Here is a 24787-nt window from a genome sequence, read left to right as displayed (position 1 = left end):
TGGTTCAGAGACATGAAGTAACTTGTCCAAGGTCACCCAGCTGATAGTTGGTAGATCCATGATATAAAAGCACTCTGTTTGACTCCAAAGATCATGTCCCTTTCTTCTTTGAAAAAAAAACTATTACTTTACCTGATTACAGATGTAACCATCATTCAAATATCAGACATTTCATAAGTATATAATAGAGATGATCCATGCCTTCAAAATCTCAACTTTTCAAAAAATCTCATGGACAATAATTTAGTATGTATTCCTCCAACTACTTTTTTCTGTAGATATATATTATCATTCTATTTAAAAGTAAAAATGGGATTATATTGGTCACAGTGTCTACAACATCCTTTTTTTTTTTTTACTTACCAGTATAACATGGACATTTTTCCATGTCAATATCAAGATACATGGATTTACCTAATTATTTATAACAATGCATCCATAGGTCATTAAACAGTTTAACCAGTTTCCTATTGATGGATATTTGGGTGGTTTCCAATGTAACTTTGAATATCCTTGCCTGATATCTTTAGGTGCTTGAGTAACACCTGTGGTCATACCAACTCTCCTATGCTGTCTTTCAAGTGATGTTATAGGACCTTCCACGCAGCAGGCTTTTGGGGGTTACATGGGTATCTTGGGGGTCATTTTACTTCTTAAATATATAAATAGGGCTTCCCTGGTGGCGCAGTGGTTGAGAGTCCGCCTGCCGATGCAGGGGACACGGGTTCGTGCCCCAGTCCGGGAAGATCCCACATGCCGCGGAGCGGCTAGGCCCGTGAGCCATGGCCACTGGGCCTGCGCATCCGGAGCCTGTGCTCCGCAACGGGAGAGGCCACAACAGTGAGAGGCCCGTGTACCACAAAAAAAAAAAAAAAAAAAAAAGAACTAGGGACTTCCCTGGTGGTCCAATTGTTAAGAATCCACCTTCCAATGCAGGGGACGTGGGTTCAATCCCTGGTCAGGGAACTAAGATCCCGCGTGCCATAGGGCAACTAAACCCACACGCGGCAACTAGAGAGAAGCCCGTGCACTGCAACTACTGAACTCCATGTGCTCTGGTTCCTGTGCACCACAACTGGAGAAGCCCACGTGCCACAACTAGAGAGAAACCTGAAACAAAGAGCCCAGGCAATGAAGACCCAGCACAGCCAAAATTTTTAAAAAAGACCTAAAGTGGAAACTGAAATGCTCATCATCAGTAGAATGGATAAATTGTGACAAATTCAGATAATGAACCATATGAAGCAATGAAAAGGAACAAACTACAACTACATGCAACAATATAGATGAATCTCAAAAACACAAAATTGAGCAAAAGAAGCCAGACTCAAAAGAGCACATTTTGTATGCTTCCGTTTATATAAAGTTTAACACCCAATGAGCCTAATCTATGAAGTTAGACGTCAGAATATTATTTACTTTCAGGGGTGTGGGTAATAACTGGAAAGGGAGAACAAAGGGGTTTTGTGGGGCTGGTAATGTTCTATTTCTTGATTTGGATGTTTGGACATGTGTGTTCATTTTGTGAAAATTCTTCAGGATTTACACTTATGAATTGTGTATTTTCATGTCGTTATGTTATACTCTAATAAAAAGTTTTAAAATTTCAGAATATTTTTGAAATCAGGTTTTTTTGTTTGTTTGTTTTTTATTTTTGGCTGCGTTGGGTCTTCGTTGCTGTGCACGGGCTTTCTCTGGTTGCGGCGAACGGGGGCTACTCTTCGTTGCATTGTGCGGGCTTCTCATTGCAGTGGCTTCTCTTATTGCGGAGAATGGGCTCTAGGCACGTGGGCTTCAGTAGTTGTGGCACGCGGGCTCTAGAGCACAGGCTCAGTAGTTGTGGTGCACGGGCTTAGTTGCTCCGCAGCATGAGGGATCTTCCTGGGCCAGGGCTTGAACCCATGTCCCCTGAATTGGCAGGTGGATTCTTAACCACTGCACCACCAGGGAAGCCCTGAGATCAGGTTTTTAAGTCCTAAGAATACTTCTCCTTTTTTTGTGGTCATTTCTTGATACTATTCCATTTTTTTCAATTGTGTAGTTACCACTCTATTTCTATTTTTCCATCTTTTCTTCCTAAGAGCAATCTTTTTCCTATTGTCTGAAAATTGTTGAGCTGATTTTGTAACAGCAAGGCACTTTACTGCCATCTACTGGTAAATTACCATAATAAAGTTACACATTACAATGTCTACCAGTGAGTGGCACCCATTTACAAGTGATGTCCTCCTGCAAGACACCATTTGCCTAACCAAATGTGATAGCCTTGTCATTTGGCACTGTTGTGATGAATCCCACAGACAGTAGAATGTTATGCTCTCTAAGTGATTTTATTCTTTCTTCATTTTTTTCCTGTTTGATGTTGTTCTTAAAAACATGGTTTTAAGTATTCACTATCAATCTTATCACTGCAAAGCTTAAGCCCATTGGACAAACATATAAAGATAGAAGTTCAATAAATGCCAATCAAATTGTTCACATCAAAGAATAATTGATTTGCTTTTTCTTTATCTATATCTGAATCCAGAATAGTCCTTGATGTCTTAGGACTGCTTCTCTTGCTCAAAACATTTTGTGAAATAGCCTGGTAACCTCTTCAGAGGCCTCTATTAGTCTGCTGCTTGTTGAGGCTATCATAAGTGCTAGGCACTCTTCTAAACATTTTATATCTACTAATTCATTTAATCCACTACTAATTCATTTAATCCACTACTAATTCATTTAATCTTCTAATCCTCATCTGTAAGGTACCCTTATCCACACCTTGCAGATGAGGCAACTGCAGCACAAAAAAGTTAAGTTATATTACAGGTGATGATATTACAAAAATACTTTCTTTGGGGAGCTTATAGTCTGTTGGGAACACAAAACAAAATAAAAACCATGTAAGGATTTACAAACAAACAAAATAAAGGAAAAAATACTTTGGACACTATAGGATGAGTCATTTTTCTTCCTTTTGGTCCAAGTTCCCTCATTTGTATGACGAGAACTTTGGATTTGCTCAAGGTCTCAGAACTTGAGGATTTTGACTTCAGAGCCCAATCTTGTAATCACTGTGCTCTACCTAGTGCCATTTCATGGCCTGTTTCTGTTCCTTTGCTGCCTTCATGTGGCAACAAATATCTATGTTACCTATGCTCCTGCTATTTTCACCTATGGGATGTTTAGGTGCCCAACTGGGCCCCTGGCTGCTAGCTCCCTACATCCTTGCTAATACCAGGAAAACCTCCTTTGGTTTAAGGACATGAATAATAAGGCAAAAAACATGAGGATATTGGCTTAGGCCCTGGCATATTTTTTAAAATTGTGATTAAAAAATATATAACATAAATTTTGCCATTTAATTATTTTTTCAGTGTATAGCTCTGTGCAATCATCACCACCATCCATTTCCAGAACGTTTTTTATCTTTCCCTACTGAAACTCTGTACCCATTAAAGAGTAACTCTCCATTATCCCCTCTCTCCAGCTGTTGGCAATCAGTATTCTACTCTGTCCCTATGAAGTTGACTACTCTAGGAACCTCATGTAAGAGGACTCATATAATATTGTAGTTGTCCTTTTGTGACTGGCTTATTTCACTAAGCATAATGTCTTCAGGGTTCACCCATGTTACAGCACATGCCAAAATTTCCTTCCTTTTTAAAGCTGAATAATATTCCATTGTATGTGTATGCCACATTTTATTTATCTATTCATTTGATAGACACGTGGGCTGCTTCCACCTTTTGGCTATAGTGAATAATGCTGCTATGAACATGGGTGTACAAATATCTGTTTAAGTCCCTGCTTCTACTTTTTTGGGGTAAATATCCAGAAGCAGGATTTCTGGATCAGATGGTAATTCTATATTTAACTTTTTGAGGAAACGTCAAACTGTTTTCCACAGCTGCTGCTGTGGTAGTAACACAGGAACGTAGGTAAAAATTTATTAGGTATACACTTAAGAGGTTTGCATTTTCATGTATGTAAATTATACCTCACTTTTTAAAAGTTAAAAGAAAAAGCTTAAAAAATTTTTTCCAGGCTCTTGTAAATCCTTTTGATGTTAATTTCATGGGCTCAAGTGCCTGAGGTGCCTCCTTTTGGCCACCTGTGGTTCTCTTTATTTTTCTCTGCCCTTTTGGGCCCAGCAAAGTAACAAATATTTACTGAGCATCTCCTCTGTGCCAGACCCTGTGCTATGTGCTGAGGAAACGGGGGTAAGCAAATTCGATAACGTTTCCCTCCTAATGGAGTCCACATCCTCATGGTGAAGACAGGCAATAACCTAGTGAGTCCTATTGAGGACAAGTAAGAACCTGCCTGGGGAGTCCTCAGGGAAGATGTCCTTGGGGTAGTGATATTTGAGCTGGGATCTGAAGGCTGATAAATTATCTAAGGTGGTGGTGGGGGAAGCATTTCAGGAGGAAGGATCAGCATGTGCAAGGGCCCTGAGAAGGAAGGAAGTACAATATGTGAAGATCAATGTAGTTACAGTCCAGAGAGCGGGGAAGAGGGCCCTGAGATAAGTCTGGAGATGTGGGAAGGGCAACAGTGAGACATCTATTTGGCCTTTAACTTAAGAGCAATGTGAGTCATCAAACAGTTTTAAGTAGGGGAGAGACATGATCAGATTTCTGACTTAGAAACATTATTCTGATAGCAGGGTGGAGAACAGATTGGAGGGGAGCCAGGGAGAATGTGGAAAGGCCTTAGATGGCTACTGCACCAGTCGAAGCACATAGTGTGTACTCAATAAATATTTGTGGAATGAAAGGACTCCTAACTCTTTTTCTTAGATGAGACCAATATGTCTGAGCTGTGTAATCAGCTAACAATCCACCTGCTCATCTATCTAACATGATGCTTGTAATATACCCTTAACTGCCATTTTACAGATGAGAAAGCTGAGGTTGAGGCAAAGAAAATCGCACAACCATCAAGTTTGAAAGCCAAATCTGAATCCAGGCCTGTATGACAGACATCAAGCCCAGTGCTGGGGAGGCCTCTTGATATTTGGGGAAAGGGGAGGGGGGCCACACTCCCCTGTACCCACGAGCTTTCTAGGGTGACAGTGACGGGAAAAAGTAGAGAGGGACTTATAAGCAAATAATAAAGGCTAAAGGTTATCTTTATCACCATTAAGGTCGTTAAATACTATGTGTCAGGCACTCTGCCAACTGCTTTCCATGCTTTCCCTCATTTCCTCTTTGCAAAGACTATTATTACCTCCATATCTCAGGTGCATAAACCGAGGCTTGGAGAGTTGACTTGCCCAAGGACACTCAGCTAGAGAGCTCCTATAGGGCTGTGTAGCGACTCCAAAGTGGGGGCAGCAGCCACTGGCGATATTACAGCTCCAGGAGACAGACAAACCCATTGAATCCCGCCTGTGAGCTCTGCACCCATGCGACCTGGCGCACGATCTGGCCCGCGCGGCCCCGCGCGGCCCCGCGTTCCCGGAGACGTTTGGTCACGTGACCACGGCCCCGCCCCTGTCGGCCCCGCCCTCTCCCGCGCTCCCTCCCTCTCTCCCTCCCTCCCCCTCCCTCCCCGGCCCGGTCCGGCCCATCCCCCTCCCCGCCGGCTCCCTGAGGCCCAGCCGGGTCGGGCTGCGGGCGGCCGGGTGCCGACGGCCGGACAGACGGGCGCACGCGAGGACGGACAGACGGACACACGGAGGGCCGCGGGCACGCACGGCCCGGGCCGGTGCTCCGAGGCCCGCCCGGGAGGGCTGGGGCCGCGCTCAGGTGAGGTGACGGCGACGCGGGCCCGTAAGGGGTGGGCCCGCTGGGCGTCTGCGGTGCCGGCCCGGCTGGCTCAGCGGGAAGGAGGCGCCGCCCGGGCCCGGCGCGGGAAAATGGCGCCGGCGGGCCGTGGAGCACGGCCCCTGTGCGGGCCCGGCCCGGAGCCGCCCCGCCCGCCGCGCTCGTGTCCCCGTCGCCATGTTGGGGAGCGGGCCCGGGGCCTGCGAGCGCGGGCGCTGGGGAGAGTTGTGGGTCCGGCAGGGTTGGGGAGGGTGCGGGACACGGTGTCTGGGGCGCTGAGGGAGTGCTGAGCCAGTCAAGGTCTGCACAGGGTGGCGCTCCAGGTCCGAAGAACTGGCGGGAGCCGGACGTGTGGTCGTGGCCGGGGTCGCGGAGAAGGAGCGTTGGGTCCAAAAGGAACCGGGGTCAGGATCCGTGGGGTTAGGGGTGCAGGACCTGGAGCTGGGTTAGGCCGTGGGACCCCAGGCTGGCAGGGTGCGGAGGGGCATGGGATTTGAGTTAAGGCTGTCAGAGCTGGGACAGTTCTTTGCGGGGGGTGGTGAAAGGGTTGATTAGAATTGGGGGCCCTTTCGGTACTGAGGCGGGTATCAGATTGGGGTAGTCCGCAGAGTCGCGGGGCAAGTCCGTGTAACTTCCAAGGGACTGAGGACATATATGTCCCCAGGATCCTCCACTCCTTATTGGCGAGAGCAAAAGAAAAAAGTAAGGCTTTGATGAAGAAGAGAAGGGGGATTGAGGTTTGGGTGCAGGAGCTGGCCAGCAAAAGGGATGCAGAGTGGAACTGGTGTGCAAGATGAGAGCCTCCGTCAACTTAGGGAGTTTGTGTCTTTAAAAGGAGGGACCGGGCTATTTGTGGGCGGTGACCCAAGGTGTCTTCCCAGGAAGGGGACAGCCCACTGTTTTTTAAGAGCAGTGTCACCTGGGGAGGTCATCAGAAAGGCATTATCGAAGCTGGTGAGAATGGTAAAGGAGTGAATGTGTAAAAACTACAAAGTCCTTGGATCATGTAACGATTGATTTCAGATCATGTAAGTGATTTTCGCTGAGACCCAAAAAGGTAAAGTTGACTTCTCAAGATCTTACCAGTAAATGGCAGAAGTAGTACTGGAATTCAGGCCTGTTGCCTCCTCATTCACCACCATACCTTAGAGGAATTTGCCAGGTGGGAGAAAAGTGTTAAGAAGTCAAGTATGGCAGCGTATAGCAAAGAAGTATTAAGTAATTTATTTTATTTTTATGGTGAGTTTGTCAGTACAGAAACTGAGGGGGATACAGGAAAACTATAGGTAACCATCTGTTTGATCATTTCTAGTTCACTTCCATTGGTGCAAAGAAGTTATCTTCAGGATCCTTTTGACTTCTAACTTTGTGAAGTTTTAAGAGATGCTGCTTCTCTTCTAGGTGTTTGCTGTACAGCAAAGGGACACAAAAAGCCTTAAAAAATAACAGTGAGCAAGGGTAAAGACCCAGGATCTCTGTCATGACCAAACTTTTTTTTTAATTAATTAATTTATTTATTTTTGGCTGCATTGGGTCTTCGTTGTGCAGGCTTTCTCTAGTTGCGGAGAGTGGGGGCTACTCTTCCTTGTAGTGCGTGGGCTTCTCACTGCAGTGGCTTCTTTTGTTGCGGAGCACTGGCTCTAGGCGCGCGGGCTCAGTAGTTGTGGCTCGTGGGCTCTAGAGCGCAGGCTCAGTAGTTGTAGCACACGGGTTTAGTTGCTCCGTGGCATGTGGAATCTTCCCGGACCAGGGCTCAAACCTGTGTCCCCTGCATTGGCAGGTGGATTCTTAACCACTGCACCACCAGAGAAGTCCCTATCATGATCAAACTTTAATTGAAGTTTGATCATGATAGTGAAGAGTTCAAAGTCCCCATGGCCATGAGAGAGTTCTCAGTCATGATATAGTAGTCCCAGGGCTCCCATATAATCAAAAAAGACTTTCAACAAAAAGGTTATGAGGATGTTCATAGCAATAAGATTTTCAATATATGTTCAATACCCTTATACAGCAACACAATTCATTTGTTTTGGGTCTTTCTAATGCAGGGAGGCCTAATCTTGTCTGTACCATGGGCCCCTTTAGCATCTAGCGAAGCTCATGAATCCCTCTCAGAATAATATTTTTAATTGCATAAAACAAAATACATTGGGTTATAGAGAAACCAATTATATTGAAATGCAGTTAACACAATATACAAATTGTGATATAGTAATATAGATATGCTTCTTTTTTTGCGGTATGTGAGCCTCTCACTGTTGGGCCTCTCCCGTTGCGGAGCACAGGCTCCAGACGCGCAGGCTCAACGGCCATGGCTCACGGGCCTAGCCGCTCCGTGGCATGTGGGATCTTCCCGGACCGGGGCACGAACCTGCGTCCCCTGCATCAGCAGGCGGACTCTCAACCACTGCGCCACCAGGGAAGCCCTAGATGTACTTCTTTATCAGCAAATTAAGAAATCAGATCTAGTGGTGGGTCTGATAATTATATCAGATGAACATAAATAATTCTTTAAGACATCTGCAATAACTGTAATATGATATAAAGATACCTGTGATTACTGTGGCAGAAGCACAGATACTGCACAGATACAGAAGCACAGAATGGTTTATTGCCTACATTCATATTTGAAGAAAATGGTAACTTTCAGTTAGAGGTTAGTGAAAATAAAGAGGTAATTTTTTTTCCCATCCAAGTTCACAGACCCCCTCCCCACCCGCCCCTGAATTCTGTCTGTGGACTCCCATCTATGAACCCCAGGTTAAGGAACCACAAAGGATGTCTTCCATTCAACAGACATTTACTATGTGCCAAGATATCTATTATGTCAACCATTGTGCTAGACTCTGAGGAGTCAAAGGTCTTTAAGGCAGGGCAGGGTCTTTTCAGTTTGGATATTCAGTCCCATGAGAGAAGTGAACAAGTCAACAGTGGCAGTTCAGGATGTTAAATGCCAAAGGAGAGTTATCATAGGTTCTGAGGACACAGGTAGACACGTCTTTCCTCTAGGAATCAGTGATGGCTTTGTAAACTAGTGAGACTTGAGATGTGTTGTGAAGGGTAGAGGAGTTTGCCGGATGCAGAATTGGAAAGAAGAGCTTTCAGGTAAGGGCATGCATTTTCAGGAAATGTAATTTAATGTGGTTGGAGTATAGTGTGTGTGTGAAAGAGTGGTTGGAGATGAGACTGGGAAGGTTGTTTGGAACCTGGTTGTGGAAGACCTTGCTAAGGAATTTGGACTGAATCCTTAGCTTTTAGAGAGGTATTCAAGGCTTTCAAGAAGCAGAGTTACGATGGGAGTTACAATGAGGTTTAATTTTTAGGAGGTAAATGGATGTGTTTTGCAGGTAGGGTAGACTGGGAGATCAGGGAAGAAGGAATGAGGGAATGAGGGCCTGAACCAAGGCAGAAGCTGTGAGCATTGAACAGAGTTAGAATTTTCAGGTATTTATATAATTACATTGTGAGTGATGAGAGAGTGGGGGAGTTTTTTAGATTCCTAGTTTGGGGTGGTGGCTGTCAAAGAGGTTAAAAAAAAGGGTGAAAGGAAAGTGAGTAAGAATTGTCATAGATAATAAGGGAGAAGATGGTTTTTGGTAGAATAATAGACTTTTGGAAACCATTGCAAAGCTGTCAAGTGTGATGTCATTTATTGCTTGAGGAAATCATATGTGTCAACAGTGAAAGACTGGGAAAGTATTCCTAGAGTATAGGAAAATCATAGCTATCAATGTCAGGGGTTGGCAAACTATGGCCCATAGGTCAAATCTGTTCCACCACCTATTTATGTAAATAAAGTTTTATTTCAACACAGGCACACTGATTTACATATTGTCTTTGGCTGCTTTCACAGTACCAATGGTAGAGTTTGAGTAGTTGTGACAGAGAATATATAGCTCACAAAACTGAAAAATATTTACTTTCTGGCCATTTACCAAAGATGTTTGCCAGTTCCTGATCTGTGTGTCTGAATGTGGGACATTAAACTTCTGATTTACCATCCAATTCCTACATGAGAAGAAAAACCATCTTGACACTGTCTTTCTGGCTGGGTTCCCCATGCTCTGCATATCTGCAGCATGACGTAGAACCCTGAGTATTTTATTTTTATTTATTTATTTAAATATTTACATTTATTATTATTTTTTAATTTATTTTATTTATACATTTTTGGCTGCATTGGGTCTTCGTTGCTTCGCACGGGCTTTCTCTAGTTGCAGCGAGTGGGGACTACTCTTCATCGCGGTGCACGGGCTTCTCATTGCGGTGGCTTCTCGTTGTGGAGCACGGGCTCTAGGCATGCGGGCTTCAGTAGTTGTGGCACGCGGGCTTAGTAGTTGTGGCTCGCGGGCTCTAGAGCGCAGGCTCAGTAGTTGTGGCGCACGGGCTTAGTTGCTCCGAAGCATGTGGGATCTTCCCGCACCAGGGCTCGAACCCATGTGCCCTGCATTGGCAGGTGGATTCTTAACCACTGTGCCACCAGGGAAGCCCCCCACCAAGTATTTTATATTGGTCAGTGATGCCAAGGTTTACTGTTTTGGGGTCCACTGTGGCAACTGTGGTTAGTGCCAGGTTTTTACAGTTTAGACCTTGCTGGGGCTTGTTTTGTCATTTTTCTATTGGGTTGTCTTTTTCAAAAGATTTCTTTATATTTTCTGATTATTAATCCTTCCTTGGTTATACATATTACAGATACCATTTCCCAATTTGTTGCTAATCTTTTTAAATCTCTAAGCTGTCTTTTGTTAAGAAGTAGAGACACAGATGTAGAGAACAAACGTATGGACACCAAGGAGGGAAAGTGGTGGTGGGATGAATTGGGAGATTGGGATTGACATATGTACACTAATATGTATAAAATGGATAACTAATAAGAACCTGCTGTATAAGAAAAATAAATAAAATTCAAAAATAAATAAAATGGGAAAAAAGACGTTCTGAATTTTAATAAAGTCAAATTTATCTATCTTTTCTGCCCCCAAGATTTTGAAGTTATTCTTTATATTATCTTTTTGAATCTCTACTGTTTTGCCTTTTATGTTAGCTCTCTATCTGGAATTGACTCCTGTGTGTGGTGTGAGGTAGGGTCAGTTCATTTTTTCCTAAGTACAATTAATTTTCCCAGCACCATTTATTGAATGGCACTTATTTTCAAATTGTGAGCTCTTTTTTGGTGAAGTCTATCTAAGGTCCTGTTTCCAGCTCCACTGCTTGCTCATTGTGTACCTTGGACAAGTTGTATAACCTCTTTGTGCCTCAGTTTCCTTATCTTTAAAATAAGAATAATAGAGTTTTTGTCAGGAGTAAGTTAATTCATGTAATGTGTAGAACAGTGTGGCATCTAGAAGAAAATGTTCAATAATGTTAGCTGTTGTTTAGCATTATTGTTCATTTCAGATTTCTAGGCACAGAGTGGAAGCTCAATATGCTCAACACAGTTGTAGAATTAATTTGGTTTTCAGGTCAAAACAGAATGGCTGACAGATAAGTGTTGCAGGAGATGCTTCCAAGTTGCTGTTTAATTTTAGCTGCTGCCTTAGACTATCTGCTGGAATGGAACTCCTCCCTGTAGTTCTTTGCAATCCTCACTACTCTCTTGCTTTGTTCATTTACTTTATCATCCTATAGGCATTTGATTTTCTGGTTCTAACTTTACCAAAGTTTTAAATATTACCTCTCCTAAACCAATAAATGACATACTGGGATATTGTCAGGATGGCCAGAAATTAACAAATGAGTTTGTGAGCAGGTAAAAACTAAAATCTGTTTCTAAGGCCGAATCATTCTTGGTCATAATGAATAAATTGGTAATTGAAATTAAAAGATGAGATGAAATCCAAATCATTGAATATTTAGGCATCTACTGTGTGCTGAGTACTGTATTAGAAATTGCCACGTTGGTAATAGAAGAGAAAACTAGTTGACCAGCTTTATGAAATACTACAGAAGAGATCTTTTTACTTGTGATATGGAGCTATTTTCCAAGAGAGCATTTGGATGACAGAGAGGAAATATAGGCATTTATTCACTTGTCAAACATTTACTGAACCCTACCACATACATTGCGCTAGAACTTTGCAGAATACAAGGAGTAATCTACCCAGGATTTCATGTGGGGTGTATATATAACGTGTTATGGAGCTGGGGTATCAGAGGATGGCACCTCAGAGGTGGCCTTTAAGCAGGACTGCCAAAAACGGTTAGGATCTTCATACTTAGAGATGAGACAGTATTTTTACAGGCTGAGTGAAAGCATGAGTGTAGAGATGGGTGTTTAGGAGATAGTAAAGAGTCTAGTTTGGTTGTTGATCAGGACTGTCACAGGGCTGTTGTTGAAGTTGAGGCTGGAAATGGAGATTGAACAACAGCAATAATAATAACAGTAGCTCTCACTTTTTACATGTGTATTACTTGCCAGATAATGTGCCAGGAATTTCATAAGTGGCATTTCATTTAATCCTCACCAACAGCCCTGTGAGATAGGCACCAATTTTTATCCCCTTTTTATAGACAAAGAAACTGAGAAATAGAACTAACAATTGACAGAGAATGAATTTGGGTCTAGGCAGTCTAATTCCAAAGCCTGTATTCTTAGTCTCTGCATGCTATATACATGGAAGGCTTTGAATCCTTTTCAGTTCCAGGCTGAGAAGTTTGGAATTGTTTGACTAGGTAATGGGAAGTCATCTAAAGTTCTTGGCCATACGGTGACATAATGAAATCTGTACATTAGGAAAGTAAGCCTGGTCGTGGAGTGTAGGAGCAGCATGGGGAGAAAGGAGAGATGTGGAGCTAGTTTACTCGATCTCCTTCCTCACTAGATTGTTTGTTCCTATGGGCTGGGGCTATATCTCTCTGTCCGTCTCTCCCTTCCTTCAGCTCTGGTGTCTACTTATTGTGTTGTCTGGCACATTTATTTATTTCTAAAAATTTAATCTTTTTCTACCTTACCGTGTTCTAAAAACGACTTAAGATCGCTGCCCAGGAGCTCAGTAAACATTTGCTGAGTTAATTAATAAATGACTAGAGGTATATATAGATGTGTACATAAAGGGAGTACTAAGGCTTTGTTGAAGGTAGTAAATGCAGCCTTATAATTTGGTGATAAGCTATGTTTTATATATAGGCCCTATAAAAGCAAAAGGCCAGAACCACATCTTTTTTAACTTGTGAAGAATTGTATATTCTGTGTCAGAATATTAACAATCAGTTAATATTAACTAAGTTAGAAACCCAAAAAGTCATAGAAACAGAGAGTAGTATAGAATAATGGTGGTTGTCAGAGGCTGGGAGATGGGGGAAATGGGGAGATGTTTGTCAAAGGGTATAAACTTTCAGTTATAATATGAGTAAGTTTTGGGGATGTAACGTACAGCATGGTGACTATAGTTAACAGTACTGTATTATATACTTGAAAGTTGCTAAAAGAATAGATCTTAAATGTTTTCACCATACACCTAAAAATGGTAATTATGTGATGTGATGGATATGTTAACTAACCTTATTGTGATAATCAGTTCTCTATATATGTGTATCCATCTCATTGTATACCTTAAACCTACACAATATTGTATGTCAGTTATATCTCAATAAAGCTGGGAGAAAAACCATGTCAGTTTTAATAATATTAATGATCACCAAATTCAAAGGTTATTCATACTTTAAATAGATATTTAGCTTTGTGTTCAGCATTAATCAGCTGCAAATCCCCCCATACGCAAAGAGGCAACAAGTTACCAGTAACCAGCTGCTTTACTGACACTGAACCTGTTGAATATTAGTTCCATAGTACCATTTATGTACATTTTCTAAAGATCAGTCAGCAGCAGTCTCTCATAGGAAGAAATACTCGTTGCAAATTTGTGAATCAGATTCCTGTTTTGGATTTTACTTAGGGAAATTATTCATAAGATTAAGTCCCTTGCCATAATTTTAAATGTTATTTGGAAGTAATTCTGTGTCCCTTCTGTAAGATACAGACTTTAAAAATTCAAACATTTGGAGAAATTCAAAGACACTGGTTAACTACCAAATACCAGTAAAGGTAGGAAGATGTTAGGTAAACCAGCATTTGAGTAAACTTAATAAGACAAGTCAATGGACCTTAAATAGTGGATTTATTAAGTAAACATTCTTTTCCATTGTGGATATTAGCTGTCGGTAGTATGTACATATACGTGCATGCACATATCGATGTGAAATATATTGATATAATTAATATAAGTACATTTGAATTTAGAGATGTTTCCTAAAGAAAATGAAACTTCATCTGAGTTCTTTTAGGTTATGTTTAACTCTTCAGTGTATGTGGAGATAACTCATTCAGAAGCATTACAATCAGAATGAATAACTGTGTAGAAAAAGTCAGTATATGTTGACTGCCTACCACTGTGGAGGGCTGTATACAGTTGATTAGTTTCTACCTTCCAAGAATCGAATTCCTTTGGGGAAGTGAAGTGAACATAAAAAGAGGGGAAAGCGTGTTTTAAATGAAGTAGTACGTGCTGTGGGAGTCCAGGAGAGATCACTTCTACTTGGAGAATCAGGGAAGACTTCTAGAAAAGGTGGTGTATTAGTTTCCTAGGGCTGCCATAACAAACTACCACAAACTGGGTGACTTAAAACAACAAAAATTTATTCTCTCACAGTTCTTGAGGCTAGAACCTGAATTCGAGGTGTCAGCAGGGCCACGTTCCCTCTGAGACTTCCATCAATTCTTTTTAAATTTATTTATTTATTTTTGACTGTGTTGGGTCTTTGTTGCTGTGCGCAGGCTTTCTCTAGTTGCAGGGAGCGGGAGCTACTCTTCATTGTGGTGTGAGGGCTTCTCTTGTTGCAGAGCACGGGGTCTAGGCGCACAGGCTCAGTAGTTGTGGCTCACGGGCTTAGTTGCTCTGTGGCATGTGGGATCTTCCTGGACCAGGGCTCAAACCCATGTCCCCTGCATTGGCAGACGGATCCTTACCACTGTACCACCAGGGAAATCACGAGACTTCCATCAATTCTTGACAATTCTTGGTTTGCGACTACATCACTCTAGTCTCTATCTCTGTTGTCACAGGCATTCTACCTGTGTCTCTGTCTCTGTGTGCAAATTTCTCTCTTATAAGGGCACCAGTCATATTGGATTGGGGGTCTACCTCATCTTAACTAATTGCATCTGTACTGATTCTATTTCCAAATCAGGTCACATTCTGTGGTACTGGGAGTTAGTACTTTAAATATCTTTTGGGGAGACAGTTCAACTTAAAACAGGTGACATGATACAGAAGTATTAAATTTAAATTTACTTATTAAATGGAAGAGTAAAATTGCAACAAAATGAGTTAGGGAAAAAAGAACCAGAGGAATGATGGACACAGGAAAGCATAAGGAATGTTTAGGAAATGAGATAGAGAAGTCTGGTTTGCTGGTATATTGAGGAGTTGTGAGGAGATGAAACCAGAGTATTGTATTGGGTCCTAGACATCAGATCTAGGATATTTGAATGCTGCTGAGTGGGTAGTGTGTGGCAGCAGTATAGCCCTGCAGAATTTTGAAATGGTGTATAACTAATTCAGACTTTGGATAATTAATGCAAGCTTTAGGAAGATTCTACGATCAGATGAACATGGATGAGTAGACACCCTAAAGAAAAACAGATGGTCAGTGATTTAACACACCCAGCCTCCCTCATTTGCCTATGCCAGTAACTTTTCACCAAGACCGTCAAGATATTCCTCATATGTAAAAAACAAAAACACCACAACAAATGAGAGTTTACTAGCCTCTTGGTCAGTCATCTGTGGGCATTGAGATACATCTGCTTTTTAAGATCTCTATTCTATTCAAAAGCCTCTCTATGGATTTAAATATTGATAATCATGTTGTTCTTCATTTTCTTTCAAATCTTTCTTCAAAATCACCTATTTTCCATCGTATTTTTTACCTCTTGATTTTTCTCTGAACGCTTTTCAGTTTTTCCATCTCTTTTTAAAACATCTGACTAATGGAAAGAATTGAGGAAGATTATGTACTATCCAAGCCAATGATACCTTCTTTTTCTGTGTCTTTTAAATGATAGTTATGTTGACTTTTGTCCACAATAGGACTGTATTCAAATTGTCAATATTCATTCAAATTGTGGTCAGCAGTGCTCAGGTGCTTTTCCTTATTTGTGCCCAGGCATTTCTTCCTGATTCTATATTTTCATTGCTTATATTTTCTCTAAGAGCATGTGTTTTTATGAAATTTCTAAAATTATGTTTAAATATTACAGACAAACACATAACATCCTAGTCATCATATGCATACAGTCTTTTCATATAGTTTTTTTTTTTTTTTTTTTTGCGCGTTACGCGGGCCTCTCACTGTTGTGGCCTCTCCCGTTGCGGAGCACAGGCTCCGGACGCGCAGGCCCAGCGGCCATGGCTCATGGGCCCAGCCGCTTCGCGGCATGTGGGATCTTCCCGGACCGGGGCACGAACCCGTGTCCCATGCATCGGCAGGCGGACTCTCAACCACTGTGCCACCAGGGAAGCCCTCATATAGTTTTTTATAGTCTTCTTTCATTTGGCCTTATATTGATATACTTTTCCACATGTCTATATAGTTAACATTTTTAATGAATAGATAATAAAGTTTAAATACTCTCTGGTTATTTGGCATTTGTATGATTTCCAGTATGTTTTTATTTTTGATTTGCAATTCTAAATTATACTGCTGTAACACCTTTTTATAACCGCCCCCCCCTAATTTTTTTCTTAGAGTATGTTCCCTAAAATAATTCAGTTAGGTCTAAGGATATCACTTTTTAGCCATATTGTTATTCTGTAGAACAACTACCAGTTGTTAATATTAGATTTTATAATTTTTTTCTTCTAGTATAATAGTGGTGTGTCACAGTTTTGTGAGAGTTTTGATATTTTAAATGTTTTATTATGAAAAATTCCAAACATACCAAAAACACACTACCAGAAATAGTACAATGAACACCCTTATTCAGCATGTTGCCATATGCTTACTTATATACTTATTATGTTAAGCCTTTTAAAAATAAAGACATTGGGCTTCCCTGGCAGTCCAGTGGTTAGGACTTGGTGCTTCCAATGCCAGGGGTGTGGGTTCGATCCCTGGGTCAGGGAGCTAGGATCCTGCATGGCGTGTGGTGTGGCCTCCAAAAAATTTTTTTAAAAATTAAAAAAAATAAAAATAAAATTGGCATCATAGTATTATGCCTTTAAATACTGTAGCATGTATCTCTTACAAATAAGAACATTTTCCTACATTATCACAACACCGTTATCATACTGAACAAAATTATCATTAATTCCTTAATGTTTCTAACATTAAGTCTATATTTGTTTCTCCAGTTGTCTCCATAATGACATAATTGCCTGGTTCAAAGTGGAATCAAATTAAGAACTATGCATTGTATCTGTATGTTGCTGTTTTTGTAGTCTTTTTTTTTTAAACCTAGAACAATTCTCATTTCTTGTCTGCTTCCTCACCTTTTTTCCCCCCATGGCACTGATTTGTTGAGATCCGAGCAGTTTTCTTGTTGTATGTCCCACATCCTGGATATATCTGATTGTTTTCTTTTTTAAAACTTTATTTATTTATGGCCGTGTTAGGTCTTCGTTGCGGCACGTGGGATCTTTGTTTACATGCGGGCTCTTTTTTTTTTTTAATAATTCCATTTTTTTTCTTAATTTTTATTTTATCTTATTTTTGGCTGTGTTGGGTCTTCATTGCTGCATGTGGGCTTTTCTCTAGTTGCGGTGAGGGGGACCTACTCTTCTTTGTGGTGCGTGGGCTTCTATTGTGGTGGCTTCTCTTGTTGCAGAGCACGGGCTCTAGGCGCATGGGCTTCAATAGTTGTGGCACGCAGGTTCCATTGTTGTGGCTCATGGGCTCTAGAGCTCAGGCTCAGTAGATGTGGCGCACGGGCTTAGTTGCTCCGCGGCATGTAGGATCTTCCCGGACCAGGGCTCGAACCCATGTCCCCTGCATTGGCAGGCGGATTCTTAACCACTGTGCCACCAGAGAAGCCCTACATGCGGGCTGTTAATTGAGGCATGCATGTGGGATCTACTTCCTCGACCAGGGATCAAACCCAGGCCCCCTGCATTGGGAGCACGGAGTCTTGACCACTGGACCACCAGGGAAGTCCCTTAACTTGTTCTTTTGTTGTTGTATTTCCCTAAACTGGAAGGTTTAAGACTTGATTAGATTCTAGCTAAACATTTCGGCAAAAATATTTAATAAATACTCTTTACATTGCATCATATCCTGAGGTGCATAAATGTCTTGTTGTCCCACTATTGATGATAACTTTGATCATAGGGTTAAGGTTGTGACTGCCAGATCTCTCCATTGCGAAGTTGCATTTTTTTCTTTTGTGACTATCAATTTTTTTTAAAATTTTTATCAATGATGAGTATTTTTCAATCTTGTTTGAACCAGTTTTTCATATCATTTGACCCTTTGTTCAGTGTAGATTTGATATTTTCAAGTTTGTACTATATATTTTAAAATTTTATACAGTGTAATAAAGAATGGTGCGTTGTTATAAAAGATAAATTTCAAGTTTCAAAATATAACTAAAATCAAATGTAATTTAACAAAAAAAAATAAACCTTACATATTGCAAATATGTAATAGAGGGCATTTCTTTGACAGAATTTTGTGATGAGTCATGTTTGCTATTTTAAAAATCATTCTAGGGACTTCCCTGGTGGTGCAGTGGTTAAGAATCCTCCTGCCAATGCGGGGGACATGGGTTCAATCCCTGGTCTGGGAAGATCCCACATTGCCATGGAGCAACTAAACCCATGCGCCACAACTGCTGAGCCTGTGCTCTAGAGCCCGAGAGCCACAACTGCTGAACCCATGTGCCACAGCTACTGACACACGTGCGCCTAGAGCCCATGCTCCACAACGAGAAGCCACCACAATGAGAAGCCCACATGCCTCAACGAAGAGTAGACCCCCCTCACCACAGCTAGAGAAAGCCCATGTGCAGCAATGAAGACACAATGCAGCCAAAAATAAATAAATTACTTAATTTTTTTTAAAAAAAGCATTCTAAGCAGGCAAAAATTGAGAAACATAAAGGTCTTGAATAAAAGATTTCTCTTATTTTTCTTTTTGAAATGGAGATAAATCCTGAATTCATAAGTTGTTTTACAAACCCACCCCAGAAGCACTCAGAATTTATTTTTGTTTCTTGTCCTCTTGAGTGTTTCATTTGGCTGTCTTTTATATACCAATTCTTTATCAATTTTAAATAGCTATTTTTTTCTGTCATTCCTATTATAGATTTTTTTAATTCCATTTTCTGCTGCAAATAATGCTCAAATAGGATTTTCCTTTCAAACCACAAAGGCAGTATAGGCTTATTGAACAAGTTGGGTCTCATCTGAGGTGCACAAAGAGAAAGCCAACCATCCCCTCCTCTCCAGTTCACATCCTCCAACATATCCAACTAGCCTAATGTGATTCTTCCATGTTTTTCTCTATGCTCTTAGAAACACAAATATACATACTGATTCATATTCTGTCTTATTTTGTAAGATTTTCATGATGCCATATGCATTATACTACAACTTCTGTTTTTTACTTTATAGGGTATCATACGTTTTCTTCCATATCATTAAACAGATATCTAATTCATTTTTTTGTGCTGCATAATACTCCATTTATGTAGATTTATCTCAGTGGGCATTCAGGTTGTTTCCAATTTTTTTTCCCATCACAAACAGTAGACATTTTTATACATATATCTTTAAGAAGTGAAGCTTTTACTTCTGTAGGATAAATTCCCAAGTATGGGTTATTTCAATATTATGAACTGCCAGGTTATTTTCCATAAAGGTGGTTGCAGTTCTTATTCCCACTGGCCCTGGATAACAGGTATCTTTTTAGTTTTTGCCTATCAGCTGGGTGAAAAGTGTTTTCTTATTTTAATGTTCGTTTCCCTGACCATTAATAAATTGCGTACATTCATTGTCCAATTTGCATTCCCTATTCTGCAAATCATCTTTGCCAATCCTTTAACTTATTTTTCTCTTGGGTTGTTAATTTTTTACTTTTTAATCAGTTTGGGGATACTTTTGTGTATTTCGGGTATTAACCCCTTTTTTGTCACATTGTGCAAGTATATTATCCCAGCCTTTCATTTGGCTTTTGACTTTGTGGTTTCTTTGACATATAGACTATTTTAAATATCTAATCATGTCTGTCAGTCTTTTTCTTTATGATTTCTAGGTTCCTGTCTTGCTCACCACCATTCCACTGAAGTTAATAATTCTTCTAAATTTTTTTCTATATTTTTGTTTTGTTAATTTTTTTTTTTTTTTTTTTTGCGGTACGCGGGCCTCTCACTGTTGCGGCCCCTCCTGTTGCAGAGCACAGGCTCCGGATGCGCAGGGTCAGCGGCCATGGCTCACGGGCCCAGCCGCTCCGCGGCATGTGGGATCTTCCCAGACCCGGGACACGAAACCGTGTCCCCTGCATCGGCAGGCGGACTCTCAACCACTGTGCCACCAGGGAAGCCCTGTTTTGTTAATTTTTAACCTTAATTTTGTTTTTCTTGTTTTTGCAACTGGGGCAGAAATTTATTTCTTTGTTTTTTAATATAAATGAACCTGTTTATTATGCCATTGAATTTCTTCTCCTGATCAAAAAATTATCTCTTCTTCATTATTTACGGATAAGATTATTTTAAGAAATCTCTCTTGAATTTTGAAAAAATGTTTTTCTGGTTGTTCCAAGTCAGTTTGGATGCTCTACCTATGTTTGAAAATAATAGTGTATTCATCTAATAACAGTTCTGTCTGCAGGTTTGCCAAGTGTATTCTGGGTCATCAATAATGATGAAATGGTAGCTACAGGCTAGCTGTAGCTGAAAGCTGATCTGAGGACTCCAGTGTTTGATTTTAAAAGAAAGTGACAATTGTAAGAGCATAAAGCAAAAAAAAAAAAAAGGCCTGACAAAACTGTGAATGCACCTGACCCTCTGTATCCGTGGGTTCCTCATCTGCATATTCAACCAACCAGGGATTGAAAACATTCCCCCCCCAAAAATTCCAGAAAGTTCCAAAGAGCAAAACTTGAATTTGTCAAGTTTTTGGAAACTATTTACATTGTATTTACAACTATTTACATATCATTTACATTGTGTTAGGTATTATAGGTAATCTAGAGATGACTTACAGTATATGGGTAGGATGTGCTGTTATATGCAAATACTACAGCATTTTATATAAGGGACTTGAGCATCTGCAGATTTTAGTTTTGCGGGGCGGTCCTGGAATCAATACCCCATGGATACCGAGGGATGACTCTGTGTTAAAACAGTGGAGAAGAAGAAACACTGGCAGACTCTTAGAATGATGGCCTAAGGACTTTTGTAATTTAGAGCCCAGATTTCATGATTTAAGTTTCTTGTTAGAAACTTAATAGAGAAAAAAAAGCCATTGTTCTCTCAAGTTGTCTTCAACATTTTCTTCAGGCAAGGCAACATTCATTATCATTATATAACCTGCTTTTCTAGTGCTTTTAAAATGAAGTATTTCTTTTGTAAAGAAGTGTCATACATAAAATGAAAGACTTCCCTACAACTAAGAAGCTTTGGACAAATTGTTTACTCGGGCCTTAATTTCTTTGTCTGTTCCATGCAGGTATTGGACTGGATGATTACCAAGGGACCTCTAATGGTGCTCGGTCTCATCAAGTTATATTTAGGGAATTTTTAAAAAATTACTTCCTAGATTGTAGGATTTGGTCAGCTTTTCAATGTCCTTTGTATATTACAGCATGGGTTAAAAGACTGGAATTCCCTTTTTTTTTTTTTTTGCCACTCTGTGCAGCATGCAGGATCTTAGTTCCCCAACCAGGGATCGAACCTGTGACACCTGCATTGGGAGTGCGGAGTCTTAGCCATTGGACTGCCAGGGAAGTCCCCCTGCATTGTTTTTCGACTGAAGCTTTATTATGAATGAAAGAAAGTGGTGGTTCACAATTAGAACATGACATATAAAGTAGTTTTTCTTTACATTTTACTTTATCCATTTTCTGTGGTATCTAACAAGATAGGAAAACTCTCATTGAACCTCTGACTTAATCTGTTAGTTTATATTGTACTCAATTAAAATTATTAACTACAGTTGACCCTTGAACAACATGGTCTGACTGTGCCAATTCACTTATACGCAGATTTTTTTTTTCAATAAATACATAGTACAGTACATCCACAGTTGGTCGAATCCATGGATATAAAACCACAGATATGGAGGGCTGGCTGTAAACTTATACTCAAATTTTTGAATGCTTCTGGGGTCAGAGCCCCTAACTCCTACGTTGTTCAAAGCTCAACTGTAGGGCTTCCCTGGTGGCACAGTGGTTGAGAGTCCACCTGCCGATGCAGGGGACACGCGTTCGTGTCCCGGTCCGGGAAGATCCCACATGCAGCGGAGCAGCTGGGCCCGTGAGCCATGGCCGCTGGGCCTGCGCATCCGGAGCCTGTGCTCCGCATCGGGAGAGGCCACAACAATGAGAGGCCCGCATACCGCAGAAAAAAAAAAAAAAAGGTCAACTGTATATATCTGTGTTAGCATGAGTAGTTTTAGGGATTTCAAATTTTGCATTTCACAGATTTATTTTTTGTTTCTTATACTAAAATGTCAGGATTGAAATGAAGATTTAATGTTAATATTCCCTAATCTCTTAAATTGTCTATTATCCCTACCAAGAGCAAACCAGGGTTGTTACAGTAGTGAAATGCCAGTCTCCTTGACAGGCATTTTGTTGATCTTTTCAGGGCACTAAGTTTCTATGATTTGGCTGGAGGTTTGCATAAATTTTCCGTTGGGAACCCTGGACTTGGGAACAGGAAGCATGTAAGAGTTTTATAAGAATCTTATAAGAGGGTGTAGGGAGGATGGAATTGGATCTTAAATTAAGTTGTGCCATAGCAAATTGTCTTTCACAGTTCACATTTAACTATTTATTAATATACTTTAAAAAATGCCTTATCCTGAAACATTTAAGGTTATGTGGTTAAAAGGCCAACTTAATTTTTTTTTTTTTTTTTGCGGTACGCGTGCCTCTCATTGTTGTGGCCTCTCCCGTTGCGGAGCACAGGCTCCGGACACGCAGGCTCAGCAGCCATGGCCCACGGGCCCAGCCACTCCGCGGCATGTGGGATCCTCCCGGACCGGGGCACGAACCCGTGTCCCCTGCATTGGCAGGCGGACTCCCTACCACTGTGCCACCAGGGAAGCCCCAGCTTAATTTTTAAAATACTATAAGTGTAATATCCAGACCTAGGCATTCATGAAAATATTATTTAAATTATCCTTTCCACAATTTTTTTGTTTCTTATGTAGTAACTTCAGGAGCAGGAAACTGTTTAGCAGAGTGCCTGGTACATAGTAGGTGGTTGGTAAACGGAGCTTGAACAAATGCATCCATTGCAAGTATTCAAATAACAGTAGATTAGAAATTAAGAAAAAAGAAATTATGAGGAACTTTTTTTTTAAGGAATTTTATTGATTGATGGATGGATTGATTGATTTTATTTGGTTGTGCCAGGTCTATTTGGTTGTGCCAGGTCTTAGTTGCAGCAGGTAGCCTCCTTAGTTGTGGCATGCGAACTCTTAGTTGTGGCATGCATGTGAGATCTAGTTCCCTGACCAAGGATTGAACCCGGGCCCCCTGCATTGGAGCACACAGTCTTAACCACTGTGCCACCAGGGAAGTCCCTGTGAGGGACTTATTTTTTTTTATATATAAATTTATTTATTTTATTTTATTTATTTTTGGCTGCGTTGGGTCTTTGTTGCTACGCGCAGGCTTTCTCTAGTTGTGGTGAGCGGAGGCTACTATTCGTTGCGCTGCACGGGCTTCTCATTGCAGTGGTTTCTCTTGTTGCAGAGCACAGGCTCTAGGCACACAGGCTTCAGTAGTTGTGGCCCGCAGGCTCAGTAGTAGTGGTGCACGGGCTTAGTTGCTCCGTGGCATGTGGGATCTTCCTGGACCAGGGCTTGAACCCGTGTCCCCTCCATTGGCAGGCGGATTCTTAACCACTGTGCCACCAGGGAAGCCCCCTGTGAGGGACTTCTTTACACATATATTTTCTATTTAAAAAATAGCTTGTGCTCTGCAAGTCTGAAATGATTTCAAAATATAAAGTTAAACTCATGCAAAAAAAGTCTTATGGTGGTGGTGGAAAAGTATCAAGGGTATTGTTATTAGCCATATTTGAGAGGGAGACATCTTGCACCTAGACAACAAATCTAGGAGATTTGTATTTGACACAAGCTGAAGAATATGCTTGTGTTTATGAATCAGATGCCAGAGGAATTCTAGGATTCTTATTTTACAAAGCTACTTAAAACATTTGAGTAGAGATATTATTTGTTAATGTGAAAGCATATAGAAAATAATTATATTTCCTGATAAACAGTCTTTGAGTTTTCTTAAATCTAGAAGGAACCTGTGATTCTCTTTAGCGCTAGCTTAGTGATCCATCCTCTCATTTTATAATTTAGGTGTCTTAGGCACAGAGAGATTGTACCCTGCTCCAAATCATACAACTTTATGAGAAGGTCACAACTAGAACTTGGGGCACACTCATCCTGCCATGCTCAGCCTGGCTCTTTTTCCTTTCTGTCAACCTGTGTTTCATTATTATAAATAATGCTAGTCTGTTCTCAAGATTTATTCAGTTAATTTTACTACTAATCATTTGACATTTGTATTGAAGCATAAAAAATGGATACTGCAGTTAGGAAATCATTGGATGAGCATTAGACTTTATTTAATTTCCTTATATGGGTGGTGCAACAGCTGCAATGGTGCACAGTTGTGAACCCAGGACATCTGTGTTTCCCATTTATTTGTTTACTTGTTTGTTTTTTGCAGTAGTTGCATGTAATAAAATTTTTTTTCAGAGAATAAGGAGAGTAAATGTTAAATTTAAAAGTTTAATATTATTAGCATATTTACAGTTTTACAACAGAAAGAGTAGGAAAATGACAAGAAGGACTAAG

General features: G+C 40.7%; 1 protein-coding gene across 9 annotated transcripts in view; it reads left to right on the top strand.

The window, feature by feature from the left end:
- Positions 1–5544: 5544 nt before the first annotated feature.
- Positions 5545–24787, top strand: part of NCOA6 (nuclear receptor coactivator 6) — a 97767-nt gene continuing 78524 nt past the window's right edge. For 8 of the 9 annotated variants that reach the window (XM_030830825.2, XM_030830822.2, XM_060284130.1 and 5 more), the window contains exon 1: positions 5545–5735. The gene's annotated coding sequence lies outside the window, so the exon portion shown is untranslated. Of the gene's footprint in view, positions 5736–6075; positions 6158–24787 lie in introns of those variants that run through there. The other variant, XM_060284124.2, reaches the window with a different exon arrangement.

Source organism: Globicephala melas, chromosome 15 (genome assembly GCF_963455315.2).
Source record: "Globicephala melas chromosome 15, mGloMel1.2, whole genome shotgun sequence".
Lineage (NCBI taxonomy): Eukaryota > Metazoa > Chordata > Mammalia > Artiodactyla > Delphinidae > Globicephala > Globicephala melas.
This window is presented reverse-complemented; position numbering and strand designations above follow the sequence as displayed.